This window comes from Neocloeon triangulifer, unplaced genomic scaffold, assembly GCF_031216515.1.
Source record: "Neocloeon triangulifer isolate White Clay Creek 2 clone unplaced genomic scaffold, ASM3121651v1 ptg000014l, whole genome shotgun sequence".
Taxonomy (NCBI): Eukaryota; Metazoa; Arthropoda; class Insecta; order Ephemeroptera; family Baetidae; genus Neocloeon; species Neocloeon triangulifer.
In genome coordinates this window covers 26,964,813-26,986,653 of record NW_026775556.1, presented here as the reverse complement: position 1 = coordinate 26,986,653, position 21,841 = coordinate 26,964,813, and the positions used below count along the sequence as shown (strand labels likewise).

Sequence of the window (21,841 nt, the reverse complement as noted above, 5' to 3'; positions counted from 1 at the left end):
GATTGCTAAATTTCGAGCATATCTTATGAAAACACTATTTAAAAATTCCAAACCGTTGCGTCTCCATCAAAAGAAAACCTAAATACGAGTGATTCGCGCAAAACTTGTGAGAATTGAGTAGCCAATCACTCTTATTTAGGTTTTCTTTTGGTTTGGAATTTTCAAATAGTGTTTTCACAAGATATGCTCGAAATTTAACAATCTTTCAGAATAAAGAGCAATACAAATGACCGGATTGGGTCTTTAATTCATCTCTGTAAATTGTAGCAAAATATGTGGTTTAAAATAAGATATTTATATTAATATTATATAATATAAATAATTTGATTTACATTCTTTAAACAACCTATTATTCTTTTTATTTTTTCTCTGAAATTATTACTATTATAGTTTATTATTAAAGAATTGAATAAATATCGAAAGTTATTAAACAAATATCCCAATTTTTAGAAAGAATTGCATTTTGTAGATCTCAAATTAAATTTTTATATTTTTCAATGTGTACCTACTTTCCCTTCATTGAATTGTGATTCTAATATCAATCATTGAGCATTCCTTTATCAGGTTCTGTCCATTTTGACATAAATTTGAATTGCGCTTCAAAGGGATAGGAAAACTTAAATTACTTGAAATATTTGAATATTTAAAAATAAAGTCTAAAAATGAAAAACTTGAATGAATGAAATGAATTTTTGCTACGCAAAGTTCAGTACCGTATTTATTAAACTCATCTGCTCTGTAACGGTTGGTTACAACTTTGCACACGCTAAAAAGTGTGTGCAAAGTCAAACCGGCTTACCGAGCTGATTAGGCTCTGCTCGTTCTCGCTCGTCCCTGGCGCGCGCATAATTAATTTTCTGCGGCCAGCCAAAACAGTTTAGGCTGCTACATCATGCACTCCTCCTTGCTCCATTCATGCGAAATAAAACATCAGCGAGAGACCCCAGAGGAAAACGGCTCAGCCCTCGGACTGATGTGATGCCAGAGGATTAAGGAGAAAATGCAAGGAAAAGAGCGTCGGCGGCAAACAAAAGGCTTAATTCAAACTGCGCGCACTGCTGTTATGTCTTGGCGCAATATCTCCCGTGCCACTCAATTAGACCCCAAGATTAGCCTCATCCCGGCTGCGCACATGAAGGGTTATTTCGGGGTGGAGTATGAGGAGTCCTGGGGGTGCGTGCATGTGTGGGCAAAGGCAAAGGGGGCTTTGGGCCTGTCGACAGAATATCAGGGATTAAGTCCTGACCTCAGTGGATCAAAGTATTTAAATAAATATTTATTAGTGGGGAATTATTATTATCTGATATCTAATTCTAATTTTACTCCAAAATTAATTCTAATGACGGATCTTTGCAAAGTACTGCTAAAAATTAGAAAAAAAAATTTAAAAAAAAATGCATTGTTCGTAGAAAAAAAGCTTTTCTTTTCCAGTTTTTTTAATTATATAAATTCCCTGGAAATATTCAATGTATTTAATGTTAAATTGCGAGAAATTTTCTCGCAATTAAAGATAAAATTTCTTTTTTTGTCATTTTTCACGCATATCACCGAGAAACACTCTCTATAGGGGCAAGTTAATTTAATATTTATTTGATTTGGCTTTGTTATGGCAAACTTTATTTTACTTTGAACTGTTTACGCAAACAAATTGAATAATAAATTAATTACAACGTAAGCAAAGCGTTGTTTATTTTGCCGCCAGTAATCAAATCCATTTCTCTTGTTTTCCAATAATTTATTTGCAAATGATACAAACGCGCAATCACAATTTGCTGATGCTTGCTCTGGTTTTGCAACGCAAACAGGTACATTTATTTTCAATAGTTGATTCAACGAACTATAAAACCACAGATATATTAATGTACTCTGTGCATATACGCGTTAATGTAAATTAAAGCCAAACACACTAGCTGTGTCAAAGGTTCAACTCGAATAGACTCTCGTCTCGGTGCACTCAGCCCTATTACATTCACTCTGAAAAGCAAGCGCGCGACATTAATTTATTCACAAATATATACAATTTCTGCGTAAGTGCGAGTTCATGATTTGGAAGCCAACTTGAAACAAAGTCCAGGAATATTGATATTAATATTTACAGTTAAAATTGTAGCTATGTTATTCAATTTAATATTTCAATTCATTTCAAAATAAATGTTTAAGATTATTTTTATTTTGTTTTATTGTAATTGTTTTAATTATCACATTTAATTAACGAATTATATAAATTTTTACATTTTTTATAATGCTATAGAACCTAAGCATTAAAATGAAATTTGTAAAAACAATTCTGTTAAATAAATAAATAATTTGATTACTTTTTCTCACTCCATTTCAATTCATTGTAAAAAGTATCGTCAGCCTTTACCAGTCGAACCTCATTTTATTTCAGATCTATCCAGACCTTTCTCATTTATTTCTGTTCGCAATTACGGTCCACGACACTCCTCCCTGATCATCGGAGCAAAATAAACGAAGGCAATCAAAATAAAAGCGCACGCCGATCATTAATACCCTTGATCGCAGCGTGGCGTAATTATTGTGCAGTGGCGGCGCAACAATGACACTCTCTCGCGCACCGGACGTGAGAGATCGGCACGTGCCCTTAATTTCCACACGTGCACGCCTGTTAATGGAGTGGCCGGCTGCGATACTCCATTGTTACACAATGCGATGGCCATTACCATTCGCACCCACGGTCCAGCTGGATGCATGAGTAATTTTTGCTATTTATCCCCGACACAAATGCAACGTGGCAAATGGCAACGATAACGATGATGATGATGTGAAATGAGCTTGGATAAAAGCAGCTATTTATTACAAAATTGGGAAAAAAAAGGTAAAATTAATAAAATTTGATTTTTGCAAGAATCTTTAATCATAAAAAAGAACAAAATAAAATGAAATAAAATTAACAAAAACCCGATTAAAACTAAAATTGGAGGTAAAGAAAATGTGTCGAATGCTAAAGGAGCAACTTTACGCTTAATTTTTTTGGAATTTTTTATATAAATTCATCATGACACCTCCTTTGGTATTTAAGAAAATAATTAATGGAAAAAAATAAAACACAGAATAATGAGAATTTACAATTTTCTAAGCAAGTTCTATGTTTTGGCGATAATAAAGAAAAATAATGAATTCAATTGGAAAATTACTCGATTTTTCTCAGCTTTTATTATTTACATAACACTGATGTTTTACACCTTGATAAAAATAAGACAATAGTTCATCACAAAGTGTTGCATTTTACCTTTCGTCGGTGCGAAAAACTGCGGTGTTTGCGTGGAAACGTGAAATTTATGAACCAGCGCGGAGGAAAAAGGTGAGCTCGGCACGCCCCTAGATTTATTAAAAAATATGGAGCTCACCTTGCTCGCGCGCGCGTTTTATAAAATATATTATATACTTCTTGTGCTGAAGGAGTTTTTCTTATATTACCTCCTTAAAAAGTTTCATATATTCTGGCTGCGTGTGCGCGTGTGTTATTATTATACGCAGCCGCCGCTGTTGCAGCTAAGCGGAAGGAGGAAAAACACGGCGCCCTGTTTCTGCCGGTAATTTATTAATAACGGAGAGCGGCGGCCCACTCGGCCTACCAATCTCTTGAGCAACGATAAATCACGCCGCGGACACAACAACAGCCACCGACCATTCTTCACAACACTTAATGAGGCACCAAAGTTGCAAAATCTTTATAGTACTTCCATTTTTTTTGGCCATAAAACTCTTATATTTGATTTATATGTGATGTATTAATTTTATGCATTTAATAATTATGCATATCTAACTGTAGATGTTAATGTAAAATTTTCATAATTAATTTAAGAGTAAATACAAGATTTATATGCAATTAATGAATATATGGACGACAACACAAATGAGGTAGTATTTGATTTGCAAATTATAGAGTGCATTTAACATGGGTTAACTTGGAATGTTATTTTAATTATTGAAATTAAAATTAAGCAATTTAAAAAAAATTATTGTTTTTCACCCCCCCCCCCTAAATAAAACATGATAAATTATTTCAATTAACATAAATTGTGAATTATAAATTAAATAAAATAAATCTTATTAAAAATTGGAAGTAAAAAAATTCATAAATTAAGATTTTTAATGTATATTTTATTTTTAAACTAATAAACGTGTAAAAGTTAATTAGTATTTGATGGATGTCTTGCCTATTCAAAAGTGGCAATTTATCGATCAGTCATGGCAGTCGGCATTCGACCAAATTGACTCTGCTCTCGGATGCAAATTGAATTTCAATTGTTTGGCGCAAAACTGCGTCGCCGCTGGATTTATCAGCTCCAAATCGGCGCCCCACGCGCACATACGGCTGCGAGCTAAGCAAATTAATTTGATAAGCAGATTAATTTCTGGCGTGGTTTGCGCTCTGCACGGTTGGCTGCGTGGCTAACAGTCGTGCTGTTTAGCGCTCGCTGGCCCACGGACGCACACAATTTATTTCACAGCAACGCTTTCGGCGTTGTCAATTTTGACTGATCAGTGCAAATTTGATCTTTTCCCGGTCCAATATAGACAATATAGGCAGGTACCATCAAAGGAAGAGCGATTTTGAATTAATTATGTTGTATTTGAACGGGGAAAATTATTTATTTTTGGTATTTGTCCTTCTTTAATTCTGTCATAAATGTGTAATTATTTTCAAGGTAAAATAAAATATTTAATGATTTATTTTAAGCGATTCTATCATTTTGGATTCATTTGAACCATTTTTACATCCAATTTATGTGGATTGGAAAAATTATTGAGGCCAAATTTCAGCAGAAATACAATTTGAAAAAAAAAAGAAAATCATCAGTTCTTCTTACAGATCCTTAAATTTAAATTTTTGATAAGTTTTTAATTATCTTATCTTTAAATTTATTGAAAATTTTTATTCTCTAACTTAAAGAAATATTTCTAGGTAAATGCAAATGTTTGAAGTTATAGAAATCGATAAATTATATCTACAAGTAACTTTTATTGTGCAAATACGGTGCCTTAGTTTTTTTGAGTAAGTTGCCTTTAACGTTAGTGGGTAGGCTGGAAAAATTAAGAAAATGTTTGCAAAATGTCACTTTTTCCAATTAGTTTGCCTCGCAGCAGACAAATTAGGCAGCTTTACTCAAATTAATGAAAAGTTTTGCAAATGTAAGCAGCAGGAAAATAAATTAATGTAAAAAACCTCCACGTTTTAAAAAGTTTAAACTTCAGAAGTTTGAGAAGTGGACGGGCAGGAAAATGGAAGTGCGAGAGGAAAAGTGGTGGAAGGGCCAAATGCATTTTTAACGCAAATAACATTAGCAGCAGACGGACGGAGTGACGGGGCTGGTGCCGAGCCAGACCGTCACTTTTCCCTCGTTTTTTGTTCCAGCAATGGCAGGGCAACATCTGCGCAGCACAATAGAGACATATACGCGCAATTTTTCCCGTTCCAGCGTGGAAAAATGGCATTTCTACGCGAGGCGCAGGAATAAACGATACACACGGCGTACGCACGCGGCGCAATAAAACAGTGGAAATCCATTAAGAACAGCCGAGAGTGCGCGAGGACCACTGATGTGAGCGTCGCTTTTTTATTTGCAACCATAATGCGCCCATCGTTCTTTGGAATGCGCACCGCATTCTTCAGATTTATTCGCGTCTTCTGTTTTACTACCCATAAAAGGGATTTTTGCTGCCACCATCATCAATCTATATCAACTTTGCAAATCTGCGCGAGCACGCAGTGAGAAGAGAAGAGAACAAAAGCGCAGAAAAAGAGATGTATTGCCTGCAGATATGGATTTCCCTGCTGATGGGGGTTGACTTTTTCCAATCATTGAAATGCTTAAGCAAAACGGTCCATCAGTGTGATTGCTACGTCAAATTGTGGGTTGTGGTTTTAAAATCCATAAAAATCCTTCAAGATATTAAAATCAATTTCTCTCCTGGTGGTCAAATTGGAAAATATATTTTTTAATTTAAAAGGTTCAACTATAATTCCAATAAAACTATAAAAATTAAGTTTTAGCTTTAAAGACCCACTCCGGTCATTTGTATTGCTCTTTATTCTGAAAGAATGCTAAATTTCGAGCTTATCATGTGAAAAACTATTTGAAAATTCCAAACCGTTGCGTCTCAATCAAAAGAAAACCTAAATACGAGTGATTCGCGCGAAAAACGTGTGAGAATTGAGTAGCCAATCAGATCAATCAGTTTCTTCCAAAAACTGCAGGTTTTTGTCACTTGTGGCGCTGCTATCGCTGATTTTGCCACTAATGCCCCACGGCGCTGCAGATAACTTTGCAAAATCAGCGATCGCAGCGCCAATGTGACCAAATTCTGTAGTTTTTGGAACAAACTGATGGATCTGATTGGCTACTCAATTCTCACATGTTTTTCGCGCGAATCACTCATACTTAGGTTTTCTTTTGATTGAGACGCAACGGTTTGGAATTTTCAAATAGTGTTTTCACTATATATGCTCGAAATTTAGCAATCTTTCAGAATAGAGAGCAAAACACTTGACCGGAGAGGATCTTTAAGTACAATACAAAAAGTAATAATTATTGAGTTAATTTTGTCCAAACTTATCATCACAATGCTTACATTCGATTGTTGAAAACAATTATTTGAAAAGGAAGGAATCGTTGGTCAAAACAGCACCACCACTAGTAAGAATTTCGCTAAAACTTCCGAGATATAATAAAATAATTAAGTTCTAAAAATAAAAAATGAACTATAATAATTATTATGTGCAAAAAGTCTCAATATGTCATTTTAATAAAACAAAACTGTATTTTTGAGGGATCTCATAGATTGTTTTCACAACAAAGTAAATTTGTTTTTAAATTGACATGGTCCAGGTTTCGGATGCAAAAGAACAGAGTCAGATTGCACCTGGGCCCTGAAATTTTTGTCGAGCTCCATCTCAAAAAGCGATCAAATTGGATTTTGTATTGCCTTCCATTCACTCTCCCAAGAGTAGAATTTATTGGAAAATTGATATATCCCGATTTGGGGAGAACCAGAGCACATGTGTGTTCGAACAGTACATCTCTGTGTATGTTTTTTGATTGATTAGATTGGCTGGCGCAGGCTCGGCTCGGGTTTGGCATTCCTAATCTGACAGTTTATTTTATTGTGAGTGGCAGTTCGCGTTTTGCCCTTCCCGCACTTCCTCCTGAGAATGCGTCGTTACTTTTAACATTAAGTAAGAAAACTAGTTGCGAAAGGGGGTGAAAATTAAATTCAACAAGACGAGCTGCGAGTGAATGGCTTGGAAATTCATACGACGCTCAATTTCCGCCGTTCGAAGAAAGGGTTGCGTGCAGAGAGAGATGAGCAATAAGAATAAATTGTATTTAAGGAGAGAGGGGAAATTATGGCATTGCAAAAGGGTTGGCTCGTCAAAATATAAATTCATAACGCATTCATTTGCGGGAAGAAGTCAATTAAAAATTTGCTTCCAGAGCATTTCAGGAGAGGAAGGAAAATTGATTTCAAAACTGCGCAGCGACAGAAATTCAGAGGAAGTTTGTGACAGCGCAGGATATTAAATTCCTGCCAGTTTCTCATTCTCTAAGGCATCTAGTCTGTGTCTAAAACATCCGTTGCGAAATAGAAACATAATTTAATGTTCATTTAATACATTTAAAATACATTTAATAAGAAAAATATTTTTAATTTCAAATGCATTTCATGTATTTTTTATAGCGGAATAAGATTCCTAACTCATAATTATATGAATAAAAATAGTAATGTCTAAATTAATGTACTTAATGAATTGTTTAATTTTAAGTTGATAATGATATTCCAAGGCATATAAATTCAAAATATAAAAAAAATATGCAATCTAAAAAAAAATTATAGATAAGCAAAATAAAATAAATTATAAAATAAAATTATATAATAAAAAAAATAAGAAGAATAAAATAACGTAAAATTTTTCTAAATTTTGATTTTTCTTTATGCTGTTTTATTATGATTTGTATATATTTGGTAAATTTAATAAAGTCCTCACAATATAATATTATGTTATATTTCTAGAAATAAAGTTCAAAGTTAAAATTGGTCGAAAGATGACCCCGTGTGCTTGTGCGTGTGACGTGGGTCGTTGTGGAAAAGCGCACGTCCAAGGGAGCTCAACTTTTTTGCTATCTCGTTCAGTTTATAAACAACATAAACGTTGGCTTGCTCTGGTGCGCCGTGTTTTCGCGTATCATATGGTTTATTCCGCCGCTCTCAGGGGCATAGTGTAGTTATCAGCAACGCGCAATCCTTCGGGGGCGTGTATTTTATATACGGCGCCGGCACAGCCGCTCGATGCACCGGAGAGCGAAATAAATCTGGCGCGTGGTTCTCTATACATCGGTGTAAACCTTTTAGACAAATGGACCGGTACATATTATATCGATTTGCGTGAATTTGGCAAATTAAATTTTAAGCCCCGCAGCTGCGGACGAATAAAAGCAGGAAATGGAAAAAGCGAACATTCGAGATGGGAACCGGCCCCGGTAAAAAAGAGGATTCTCGCGGCTCAGAGGTGCATCAGGTGTTGAGCCGGTAAGTGAAAATTTATTTTTAATGCGAGCAGAGACTAACAGCACATGGATTTCTCGCCACCGTTGTTTACTTTTTTCACTCTTTTTGCAGCTTTTCACCTTTGTCTCGACTTAAAAAAAAAAAAAAAAAAAAAAAAAAAACAGATTTACACTTATTTATTTATAAAGGGGTCGTCTCTGGTGAATTATAAATTCGCCTTAAAATGTTCAAAAAGCAAAATGCATTTAATTTTATTCTGGGCACAATGGAAAAAACCCTCTAATATTTGATTGTTTTGTAATGTATTATTATTTGAATGAAAGGTTAAATTGCTGATTACAAAAATAATACAGAAAAAATTAAACTTTTGGGTTAAAGTTGATTTTCTCGAAGCAAGTCAAGAAAAGAAATCGTTTTTTTTTTTTAGAAAACTGCTGAAGAACAGTTTCAAATTATATACAAATAATGAAAAAAAATTATAATTTTATTTGTTTGTTATGCTCAAATAATATCTACTTTTGTTATTTAATTGGACGCTATTTATAATTTAATATATCTTTTTTTCTTTTTGAAAAAGATTAGGGCTTACTTTTAATTCATTCGACCAGGTAATTTTTTTATTCCAGAAACTGTTACATTTTACAAAAGGAAAAAGAAAAAAAAATATCTTGTATTTCAAAACTTTCCTCTTTTACCGTAATCCTTTCAGCTCCGAGCACTTTAAAAATAGAAAATAATAATAAAAATTGTTCTAAATTCCAAAGTTGAAACTGTTTATTCTGTTTTTACACTACATTTTGCAAGCAACTTGAGATATCATTGGAGACTTCATTTCGGAGAACAGGTCGTCACCACACTTGACCATTAATCTTTTAATCTCGGCCCTAATCCCTGCTCCCATTACGCGCGGCCTAATGAAAAGCGCCGCCAGCTCGCGCCGAGTAGCTCGAACAACCTGTTCGCCGAAACACGCCGGCGTCTCATCCCGGCAGCTCTTGCCAGGCTTTACTTCCGCGAGGAAAAACAAGCGCCACGTCATTATTAATTACGCGAAAACGTCGCCGCTTCACCGACGCGGCGGTTTGAAATTTTACGACGTGCACTTTAAAGGGTGATAATAATTCCACGTGGAATGTTTAAAAAAAAAGGAGTACATTTTTGCTTCTCCCAGAAAGAATAAGGTGGGCGCGACCCAAGCATGTATTTTTTTTTTTATATAACCATAAGCGGGGGTGCTCCCGTTGCGTTTTCCTCCGCCACGAAAATGCATTAATGGCATTTTCTCTGCGCTTTTAAGCGCTTACATAAAGAACAGACACAAGGAAGGAGGCATTTTTATTATACGTAGTGTGTGTATAAAAAGTGGCGCAGGTATTACAAGGCAGCCCCGCACACAAAATGTAATTTAAGATAAAACTGCGCCCGTGTCTTGCCTGCGCTCCCTTCAAAATTCTTGCCCCGCGCGTAATAAAAAGTGAATACGCGGCGCGCGCCGCCGGCTAGGGTGATTTCAAATGGGCCTAGCACGTGGTTTGAGCGGCGGAAAGAACCGTTTGGACTTTATTGGCGGCTTTTAAAGGGCGGTGGTGTTTTTCTTTTTTTTTTGTCTCAGTCAGGCTAAATCAGAAAATGCGGAGGAAAGGTCTGCATTTATCCGGTTGTCCAAATTTCAAACAATATTGAAGCTAAAAACACAAGCTTTTTGTCCAGAAATTCAATAAAATTAATAAATTGCTTGTAAATCTCAAAATTTTAAATTAAAAAAAAATATTTCATCAACAATGTGCTAAATCTCATTTTTTGTAGAATAATCGACAAATTTCATAATGATCGGTTTTTTTTAAACAAAAAAAGTTATAATTAAAAATGACCAAACAGACTTATTCTGAAATGTAAAAATGTACCGGAAAAATTTTGAAACATTTTAAAATTTTAACGCAAAAATAATTTGATTAAAAAACATGTTCTTAATTTGAAAACTGTATTTTATTACAATTTTTTCTACTAAAAAATGAGATGGATGATTATTTTTTTCAATATGTACATTAAGTGTCATTTTTTCTCTTCAGAAAAATCACATTTCTCATCAAAACTCCTCTTTCCAATTCCGTCTGTGCCGGTAACAAATGTGGCGGAAAAGCTGCAGAGTCGACCGACAAGAATTACACGATTTTCTTACACGCGCCAGGGAAGGATGCAACCGGAGATTATGAGAACCGCAGATGGCGATAAAGTATTTTAATATAAGTTATAGCCAGGCGGTCGCTCTCTTCTCCTCTCCTCGGAGGATTTGCGCGCTTTGGTTTTCATACATCTCGCCAAGTTGCACGTCCCAAATGCAATCTGCGCTCTTTCTCTCTCCAGCCGCGCCGGCTGGAAATTGATCAGAAAACGAACGAAAGGGCTGGATTTAATCTCGGGGGCGAATTTAAGCCAACGTCTCCTTCTCTCATTGATATTCCATTCTTGTTGGAGGAAATTAAGCCAATATCCTCGGCTGCGATCCGCAATAAAAGGAGCCGGCAATAAAAGGTGAATTATGTACTGGAAGGAAATCACCTGCGAGCGAGCACACAATGACTTTATTACTCGCTATTAGCAGATTAATGGTCGCAATCATTGGACGGTGCGGAATTATGGCACAGGAGCATTATACGCGGATAAGCAAGGAATTGGAAATATTAAATCTGGATTGTAATAAAAATTGTTTTAGCACCAAATCCTGTAATGGGGATCGAGAGTGGATTAAAGATTGTTCAAAATTCGATAAAATCAAAATTACATCTAAATTTTCTCATTAAATAAAGATAATCATTGTAAACCAGAAAAAAATATCTTATCCTCTCCAAATTGAAATTATTTTAGATCCCGAATCTCGATTTTTTAATACTTATTTTACTAAAAAATAAGTGATTAGAATAAAAACCAAGTCAACAGAGGCGGATGGTGGTCTTTTTGATCTTGTAAGTTTGAGAAAAACGGTGGTGCCGTTTTGTCCATCAATTCCTTTTTTTTAACATTTGAATGTAAATAATTTGTTATAACAATGTGAACAAAGAAACAGCAACAATTATTTGTATTTGTTTTGGTTCATGATAATGAAAAATGTTTGTTTGAAGAAGTTGACACTCGAGGAGATGATCATGGAAATGAAGGATTTGGGCTTGTTCTCGTTGTAAAAAAATTGTATTTATTCAAAAAGGCGTTTTTTTTTTAATAAAAACAATTTTTTGCAATGAGGATAAGCCCGACTTCTTCATTTCCATGAAAAATGTTGCAAAATTTAATTTTAATATTATATTTCAAGATTTTCATCATATTTCACTATCCAAAAGTGGTTTGCTAGTAATTGAGAGACTCAAAAACAGGGAAAATTAATTATTCTATAGCGAACAGAGAGTAAACAAGTTTGAATACTTTTTACCTAAAAAATACCACTCTTCATGAAAACACGCCCTTCACTATTTTTATTTCATATTTTCGGCGGAATTTGTTTTTGCCGTGTGCGCGCCGTCTCTGCTGGCAAAGAGCGCGTGAAATTCCTTCCTCTCCGCCAAAAACACGCGAATTTCTGCCGCAGGAAGATTAAAACCAGGAGAGGAAAACAGCAACGCTCGAGCTTCATTAGTCAAATGCAGCACTCTCGGCAGCAGGAAATTTATCGAGGCCTGCTGCTGGCAGAATGTATAAAAAAAAAAATAACGTACACAAACAAAGGTTGACGACTTTTTTCGGTGACAATAGCAGGGAAATGACAGGCAACCCCTTCGGGCTGCATATATGATAATATGTTTCGCAGAGAGGACATCTCTGAATATAATACATACGCAGCATATCATCTCGGCGTACACACCTGACTGGCTGAATGGCCGGGTTTTGCTGCTTTTCATCTGGGCCGCCTCTGTGTGTGATTTATATGCGATGCTCGCGAGCGATATCCTTTCAGCCCTCCTAGCTTTTCACATGCTCTGGCATAGAATTTCAGATTAAGTCGCGAGACAGCTTGATATAGGTTCAGGTTTCACTCGCAAATGTACATATCAGTGACATAATATTTTCGGATTAAAGGACGTGCAGCTGCGGAAATTGGTGCAATTTTGTCGTCACTGATTATACAAAGAAGCCGGAGGGGTTGAGTCTTCCTTTTTTTTCAAGTTATTACAATTGCTGTTTATTAGTCAGTAAAAATTTTGTATGCTTTGATGAGTCGCATTTCAAAGAGGGAGAGAAATGAGAGCTCTGTGGCGATGATCATTAAATTTTTTCGACCCCTCTTGTCTGTCGAGGAAAAAATGTCGTGGAGTGAATATAAATGATTTAATGCTCGAATTTTTCCGTTTCGCCTCGAGGGCTCTACTTTATGGATTGTAAAATTTCATGGACATTTTTTACTCTCTCTACTGCCAGCTTAATTATTTTCTTTGATGATCCCTTTTAACGTTCTTTAACTGTGCACTAAATTTTTGACCACATTAAAAAGTATTGCTCGTCATCTTTTTTATGAACTGCTTTGATGGTAAAATTAAAAAGAAAATTGTCTTAACTCGGCCCAATTAAAAAATTAGCTTCGTCTGCTCTTTCGGCGAAGGGAGACGGAAAAATTATATCAAACTTGAGAGAAGTTTTAATTGAAAAGAGAGGCGAACTCCAGAGATTAAATTTCGCAAGCGTAAATAAATTTGCCCTGCTAACTACTGCAGCTGCTATGCAATAATTTTTACTCGGCTACATTTACGAACGTTAATGCAAATGGCCGCGCCTTCCTTTTTAATTAATCCTGCGAATAATTTTTATCCACGTGCAAGCAAATAACAAGCAAATAAGATCTCAGCCCATGAATCACTCGTGTTTTCTTATTAAAATTTAATCCAATTTAAAGAGTGGAATATTTATGGCTGCTGCTCCTTCACCCTCCCCTGCACATACACACACTCACCCCGTATGTTTCTCTTAAAACAATAATAACTGCATTACCCGCGGCGGCTCGGAAAATGGCACGCAGAGAGCAGAGCGACGCTTTATTTACTCGCTGGGGAATATTTTGCAGCTTTTTATATAATAATGTAACGACACGGAGAGTGGAATCTGCTGCTTTCGCATACAAGCACGCTGATAAAATATGATCAAAGATTAGAGAATGACTTTAATTAAGCACAACACGGGTTAATGAACGAAAGCAGCAGCGGCTCCTCTCCCTCCTCTTTTACGCTCTCTTGAATGGATGGTATTATTCTAATTAGACCCTCTCTCTCGTTCTCGCGAAAGAGATAGCGAGAGAGCGGCTGGAAAGTGTCTGCCGATGTGCGTCAAACAGCACTTGAGAGGACGAGAGCCATCTGCCTCTGGGCCACGGTTTTTTTTTATTCAAAAAGCGCTCAGCCGCTGGTGCTGTGCATATAGGATCCTTTTTAAATAATCATCATTATTAAAGTGCCGTGTATCATTCTGGCTGCTGCTTCTTTTTCAATACCCTCTTGAGGGAGCAATAAATCATCCCCCGCCACGCCCCGCGTGCCGAATGATCAATTACCCTAATTAAATATCGCGCGCCACCCTATATCACTCGATGATGCTCGCAGCAGGTAAATCTCATCTCTGCGGAGAAAAGGAGTTTCGCGCTGAATGGTAATAATAATGATGCGGTGTCGCGAGGATAAGAGATTAGGTGAGAGCGAAAGGGAAAAATAATTGATTGCTCCACTGGGAATTGTCAGACATGTGTATAGTTATGTGAAGAAGTAAATTACATCTTGAGCAGTTTTGTTATAATTTTGTCAGGTGGGATTATTTTACATGTTCACTTGCACACTCCCTCTAATTCAATTTTGTCGAAATCAGTTTTATAAGTTTAAAACATTACAAGTAGTTCAATATGTTACAAATAAATTAATTATGATGATATAAAATTATTTTGAGCCAAATAAATAAATAAACATACTATTTTTCCAACTCTTTTTATATTTTTGTGTATAACTAAAATATTATTATTAAAATTTTTAATTATATGTTTTAATAAGTCATTTAATTTGTTAAGGTTTAAAAGATTTTTGCAAGAATGTACAAATTTCTGTAACAATCATTTTTAGAAAATGATATATGTATTTACAACGAATTATCAATGCATATCAATATGGAAGAAATTATGAATTTAATGCCCATTTATTACGGTTGCGATTTTGCTAAATTGATTGCAGTTAATTAATTACCTCACATTAAGAATTAAAATATTTTCTTAATATTAATAATTTAGATGGATAAAATCATTAATATTTAATTCCAGTTGACATGAAAAGTATAATTTCTGCAATTTCATAAATTCTGCTTTTAAATCTATTAAAATTTTTGCTAAATAATTCATGATGAAATATATTTCATTTATGACCACAAGCAAGTTAAATATTGTAGAAAACAATCTAAAACGTCATGTTTAAAAGCGTAAGTCTTGACAAATATTCTACTTGGCAGAATTTAAATAATTGATTAAAAAATGACGGTAACGAGAAGCCAGATTTACTTGGCTATAAAAAGTACTGTCTGGCTCTATTAATTTTTGGCGAGTTGTCTTCTCCAGAGATGAAAGAAGCCTCCGGTAAAAAATTCATGTGAGTACTAAAGAGTGATGGAAAAAATCGTCGATAAAGAAGAAGAAGGGCGAGTAGGTTAGGCGCGAACAAACAAGCGAGAGGGCGCTTTTGGTGCGCAGGCTGCTGGATCGAGAGTAATTTCGGAGCCACATAATAACACGCTTAATGTCTCATCCTTTATGGCTTAATATGAACTGACTCGGCAAAAGCTTTACATAATAAATAGCTAGTCTGGCGGCCAGACTGGCCGAAGCTGCACTCGCTGGCAATCATGTGTGTATTGTTGTGCTTACGCAGGCGCCGCGCCAGAATTAGATGACCCGAGAGCTTCTTTTTTGGCCAATTTCGCGACGCCATTACGCTTATGTGCCGGCCGTGCCATTTTTATACATATTTATTTAAAGTGGATAGCTTACTTTGTGCGGAGAGAAGCTGGGCCGCTTAGTGTAGAGAGAGGGCGGCGTGCACTTTTTGCCGCCACGCGAGCGACAACAACTTGGCAAGTATTGAGCTGACGCCTGTTCATTTCGCCGCCCCACTTTGAAAAATTGCTCGGCTGAACGCTCGAGAAGGCAAACTTCGGGCTGTCGCCACCAACGAACGAGCACACGTAAGCGATGAATTTACCTGCAACATAATGAAAAGGGCGAATTAAAAACACTGCACTGCCATCAACACATGAGAGAGTTAAAAGTTTCCAGTTTACTTAAGGATTTATAAACTGAATATTATTGACTAAAAAAATTAATAAATAGTTGCATGTTTCATGTTCTGTACGTTAAATTTTTGTGCACCTAGCGTTTAATTAATAACAAATCAACAAATTTAGATGTATTTTTATCAATTAAATCTTTATTATTAAAAGTTTAAAAAAGAAATGTATAATTATTAAAAATAAACACTTATTTTAATATTTTTTGCTCTTATATTTAAAGTTATATTTTTTGTTTAAATATAAATTTAGATACTTTCTGGTTATTAATTAAATTTGTGCTATTATTTAAAATAAAAACATAGAATTGATGCACGTTAAACTTACAATTTTTAATTCTTAAAATATAAATATTTATCTACGTTAACGGTTATTTTTCAAATTATTGTGAAAACACGTTTCCATCAGGCATATGCAAGAGAAAACTATAATACTACTATATGTAATGAATTTAGGAGCTAATTAGAAAACAAAATGGCTTTATTGATTAATTCACTGATGCGTAAACTGAACCCAGCCAAAAATGCCATGCTGGCTGGATGGGGGGCCAGCGCCGGCCTGCCATGACACGCCAGCGCGGGCCAGCCAGCAATGGTACGCACCGAACTTTGCAGGCCGACCCAGCACTGGGCCGACGCCGGCTCCAGCCATGGCACCACGCTGGCTAGCCATAATGCACCCGACATGGCTCAAAATGGAATAGCCATTCACACTTTTTGCTTTTTTTATTGCTAATAATTTTAATTTTTTTTTAATTTCATAATTTGGGTAATATTAAAAAAATATGATATATATAAATCAAATGACATATTTATTCAGGAAAAATAATATGTTTTTATTATTCAAAATTAAATTACACAATAATATCAGTCAGAAGTCAAGAATATTTGTTTATGTTGAACATTGAATATTTTGATATTTTACAATAAAAATTCAAATTTTAAACCAAACACAAAAGGATTAAAGCTTAATGGAACCAACAACCAACTATTTACTATATTTTCATATTGTTTGAAAAACTCATTTCACCGAATTTTATATAAATCAAGTATATAAGTGAATTTAATTTGACAAATTTATTAGAATATCTTATATAATAATTTATAATATAAATTTATAGATCGATCTAAAAATTATTTTCCTAATAAAATCGCATTCTACCTAATTGATGAAGCACATTATCCACAAAGCAGGGCTGATGTCGATACCGCTGATGTCTGAGGTGTTCTTCAAAAGGTTCTGAAACAGTAAAATTTTATAATTAAAATTGCGGATTAAATAGCAAAAAAATCTCGATTGTTATATTAATAAATAAAATTATTCATTAATACCAAAATAATTTAAAAATGGAATTAAATTTTTCCACGACGTAAACTTATTTATTGTAAGATTTTTTTTAATATTTTGAGAAACAAAATTGATTCATTACCTATTTTTATTTTAACAAACAGAGGATGAGCAGTGGTTATATATTCCGCGTTGCTGGGTCTCCTCGGCAAAATTTGACTCCTAGGATTTTTTTCTGAAATGCAAATTAATAAATTAAATTAATAATCGGAAAAACGCAGATTGAATGAATATTAAATTAATTTAGGCGCAGTTTAGGCAAAGAAACGCCCTTCAAGCATGCTTCGTATATGTGAGAGATGTTTGTTGTTGGCGTCAAAATGATGCTACGCTAAGTTATGCCAGAATTAATTCATTTTTAAACTTACCATTTTTGTAAATCGGTGACCGAACTTGATCCCAGCATCGGCGAACAAAAATTTTCCAGAAGTGTTGCAATTTAAGGGCTTAAATTATGAAAAAATGCGGAGCTGATAAACGTGGTCAGGTCTCGCGTCCGACATGTTTGTTGTTATTGCCCTGACGCCGCTGTGGGAGAAGCGGCGCATTGCCTGAAATCTCTCTTCTGCGCATGCTAGAAAGTCACGCACGCAGTGTATATGGCTGGCCGCAACGCAGCCACCGCACAGCCAGGGTGGTATAACTTTTTCCTTCCAACCGATCTCAAAAACGCGTTTATATCATGCAAAACAAACTTATTACATTAAATTACATTTTGAAAATTCCCTAACATAAATAAAAGAATATTGAAGTGACTGAACTTGCGTGCGTGAATTACTTATACTTATATTTTGTAGATTAAGAGCAATTAAAATTAAATGAAGAAAATCTTAAAATTATACGCAGTCCAAATTAAAAATATATTTTGTAAAGGGTGTAAATAAATCATAAAGTTAAACAGAGCTAAACAAATAATTTAAATTAAATAAAACCATAAAAAAGATGTTTTAGATATTTTAAATAAAAAATATTAAAAAATAAAATAAAGAAAAATGTAAAAGGTAAACATCTAGACTAAATGACTAGTTTATTTTATTTTATAAAATTTAATGATAATTATGGTATATTAAAAACGTTGAACAATATTGGCACCCATTGACAATGCCATTAATGCTCAATCACGGCTAGCCAGCGTTCGGACTTAGAATATGGCAGGAATCATTTTTTCTCTCCTTCTGAGAGCCACCGCGGTGGCTGCCTGCTGGCCGCTCTCGAATTGCCAGCACTTTAGCCAGCAGCCAGCAGCGCGCCCTCGCTGCCAGTACCGGCCCTGCACTGGGCCACCATGGCATTTTTGACTGGGAAATTTCTTAAAATTTGTTTCTTGCTTGACAGAGCAAACTTCCATTGGAAATTATTACATAGATATTTCAATCTTTCATTAGAAAGAGACGAACATAATTCAACTTATTTTAAAAATATCCTTCGGCTTAAATTATTAAAATATGCAAATGAGCTGTGTTTGCCATAAGTCTGCGTTTTGAGCATCAAACTTTGGACGTTTAATGAGATTAAGCCTCTGAAAAAAGCGTAAAAGCGTCGCTTAGGACGGTCTGCGGGCGCAGTTGATTGCACCCTTTATGCATTTTGCATACGGAGAGGGTGGAGTGTGTCCCGGCGGAAGAAATTTAATTTTGTGACCCCCTGCGCATTTTAGAGCAGTTGCACATCTGATGCGTCGTGTGCAGGCAGCCCTCTCTCGATCTCCGTATATATAAAAATGCCGCCAAATGAAATTTTTCTTTCCGTCTTTTCCCAGGAGAGACACACGAACAGGAAAGTGCGCTCGGCTCGTCATAATTTTATGGACTTGCTCAGCCCCCCTTTGCCTGCTAAAAGTGTAGAGGTGTCGCAGGCGTTAATGAGGCCGCTCCCTTTCTTGCGTGCCCCTGCTCTTTTCAAAAAGTACAAACAAACAAACGGAATGAGCCTGATTTCGAGAGAGAGGTGTGTATGCAACTCCTGCTCCGCCTGCATTTCACTCCAACCAGCAAAACATCAAAGTACATACAAGGCTCAGTCCGCGGTAACGTTAGTGAAGAGCTTGAGCAGGAAAAAGCGTATGAAATTCCTGGGCTAAAAAAACAGAGAAAATTCCTTTTTTTATACTATTTTCATTTTTGAGAGTTATTATTAAAAGGAAAAAATTCAAAAACAAATTTATCCTCATCCAAAACATTGAAAAATTAGTTGGAATAAACAAATTCTAATAATTTTAATTTTATTTTCAAATTTTGATAATTGTATTTTCAAAAAAACACATTAAATGATGCGTTTCTTTTAAATTTGCGTTTGCTTAATGGTCTCGGATCATATATCTTAAAAAAGGGTTTTCGCTTAAATGATTTGAAAAAAGGGGACATAATTAACAGAGATGCAATGTTTGAAATAATTATTAAAACAGTAATTAATTAACTAATTAATTATTAAAACAAAAATGTGTTTAATCTTTTGAGATATTTTGAATCCTAGAAATTTTGAGTGTTTTTTTAGAAAATTATTATCTCAAATAAAACTGAATTTTGTGGTAGAATTTCACGATCGAGGGTTGATTCATGGTGATTTGAATTTAAAATCGGTTTTCCCTGATGGGTTTTTGTGAGTTGTTTATTATTTCAGAAAAAAACAATATTCTTCATGTTTCGGCTGCGGGCTGCAGCCATAATTCATGAGCTGCGAAAACATTTTGACAAAAATTAGTACAAAAATAAATGTTTTTTCAAAAATTATTTTTCTTTCAAATTGACAATTTTCCATGAAAAATTATTTAAATTAACATTTCTTCACAAAATAATTTTTAACTAAAATTAACTTAAATTAAAAATTAAAAATTATTTTGTGAAGATATGTTCTTTTAAATAATTTTTCATGGAAAATTGTCACTTTGAAAGAAAAATTATTTTTGTACTAATTTTTGTCAAAATGTTTTCGCAGCTCATGAATTATGGCTGCAGCCCGCAGCCGAAACATGTAGAGCAGGATTTTTTTTCTGAAACAATAAACAACTCACAAAAACCCATCGAGAAAAAGCCGATTTTAAATTCAAATCACCATAAAACTGAATTGTTAAGTGAATTTGCGAATTGCTTGATAAGAATCAGAAAATGTAATTACTGATTTTTTTTTCCTTATTTTCAATTTTCAATATGAAAGAATGGTACCAAGAGATTATCCTCTCCGATCGGAAAAGACGGGAACTTTTCCGCGTGAGTGCTGTGGGTGGTTTGATGCTTTTGTGGCTGACCGACGCACGTGCGGTTTTGAAACGAAATTTGATGGTGCAGAGATTCGGGCTGGTCAACGTGGCGCGTAAATACTGCCGAGAAATTTAGATGACACAAGCACGCTTTGGGATTAGCGTGTGTGGATCGCGTCGGTCGGCAGCAGGTCGGGGGCCGAATCACTTTGCAAAAGTCTTTGATGTCACCCTCTCGCTCCGTAATGTGTAATTTGATCAGACGAAGAGCACAGATAGAAAAAGAGAGAGACTCGATCAACGAGGAAGAAGGTTTGATGCAGCAAGCAGACTCACTCGACTGCGACGTTGATCACGGAGAGTAGCGCCGGCAGCGGAGATTTCAAAATAAAAATCAGATAATATTCTTCCCCATTCTTCCATTACATGACGAAGAATATATTAAATAAATTGCACATAATACAAAAAATATATCCTGTCTATTCAGCGGAGCAGTTTTTTTTTCTCTTCCTTTAGTTTTATTTTCTTTTTCATTTTTCCTTATCAATCCTCAGTGGAGAACGGAAGAACTAAATTTTGGAGATTAAATTTAGTAAAAAGATCATTATCAGGTCTCTGGTCTGACAATTTTTTTGTGAATAAATCAAAACTGAATGACAGCATTAACAAATAAATTATGTCCTTTATTAATTCAGAGGATATTTAAAAAAAAAAATGAACGCTTAAATCATTCCAATTTTAAGTTAATGGAGCTTTCAATCTTTTTAATATCCATTTTAAACAGTAAAAATGGCAAAATGAAAAATAATAATTGTTATTCGTTTCAAAAAAAGTGATTTTTTATAGTTATTAAAAATTGTGAACCTGAATGACTCATTTTGCAAAGATCCATTGTTAGAATGAATTTTGATTGATATTAAAATGATAAAAAAATCAATAAAATTTTTAACTCATTAACTTCAACCCCTTCCGCATGAGCATAGGAAATTGGAAAATAAATAGTAAATTTGTACAATTTTCAATAATCTCATTCGGATAAATTCTTCAAATTAACAAAATTCTATCCATTTTTGTTTTTACTAAATAAAAAAAGGAAACAATAACAAATGGTAAGGAACGTGTTTTTTATTTTTAGGGAACACATTACAAAACTCTTTTTTTCGAGCTTAATATTGTGCACCTTTTAGGCAATTCGGCCTGAAAAGTTGCTGAAGAAGGAATTTTTCGTGCGCTTCAAAGAGCTCGAAAGATTCAAGTTTTTGCGTTTGAGTAGGAAACTTGCATAAAAGTCTGCTCTCGCGCTTAATGAAATCTTCAGAGCTGGCGGCAGACGTGCCGAGAGAGAGAGAGGCGAAGTTTTCGAGGCCTTTTGAAAATTATTATTAAATACAAATCTGCTCGGGGGAGATGAGCAACGCCGCCAAAAGGAATCGTATTAAATTTCGCCGGCGGATAAAACGACTTGGCATA

The 21,841-nt window shown here is 35.0% G+C and overlaps 1 protein-coding gene across 3 annotated transcripts in view; it reads right to left on the bottom strand.

Annotated features, from left to right (window-relative positions):
- The window catches only part of LOC132201634 (neural cell adhesion molecule 2), a 211,851-nt gene that overhangs the window by 100,072 nt on the left and 89,938 nt on the right, over positions 1-21,841 (bottom strand). Inside the window, exons 1-3 of one of the 3 annotated variants that reach the window (XM_059627943.1) lie at positions 17,544-17,709; positions 17,258-17,350; positions 16,990-17,067 (exon numbers count right to left, since the gene is read on the bottom strand). The exons of the other annotated variants lie outside the window; for them this stretch is intronic. The gene's annotated coding sequence lies outside the window, so the exon portion shown is untranslated. Of the gene's footprint in view, positions 1-16,989; positions 17,068-17,257; positions 17,351-17,543; positions 17,710-21,841 lie in introns of those variants that run through there. 3 annotated transcript variants of the gene reach the window in all.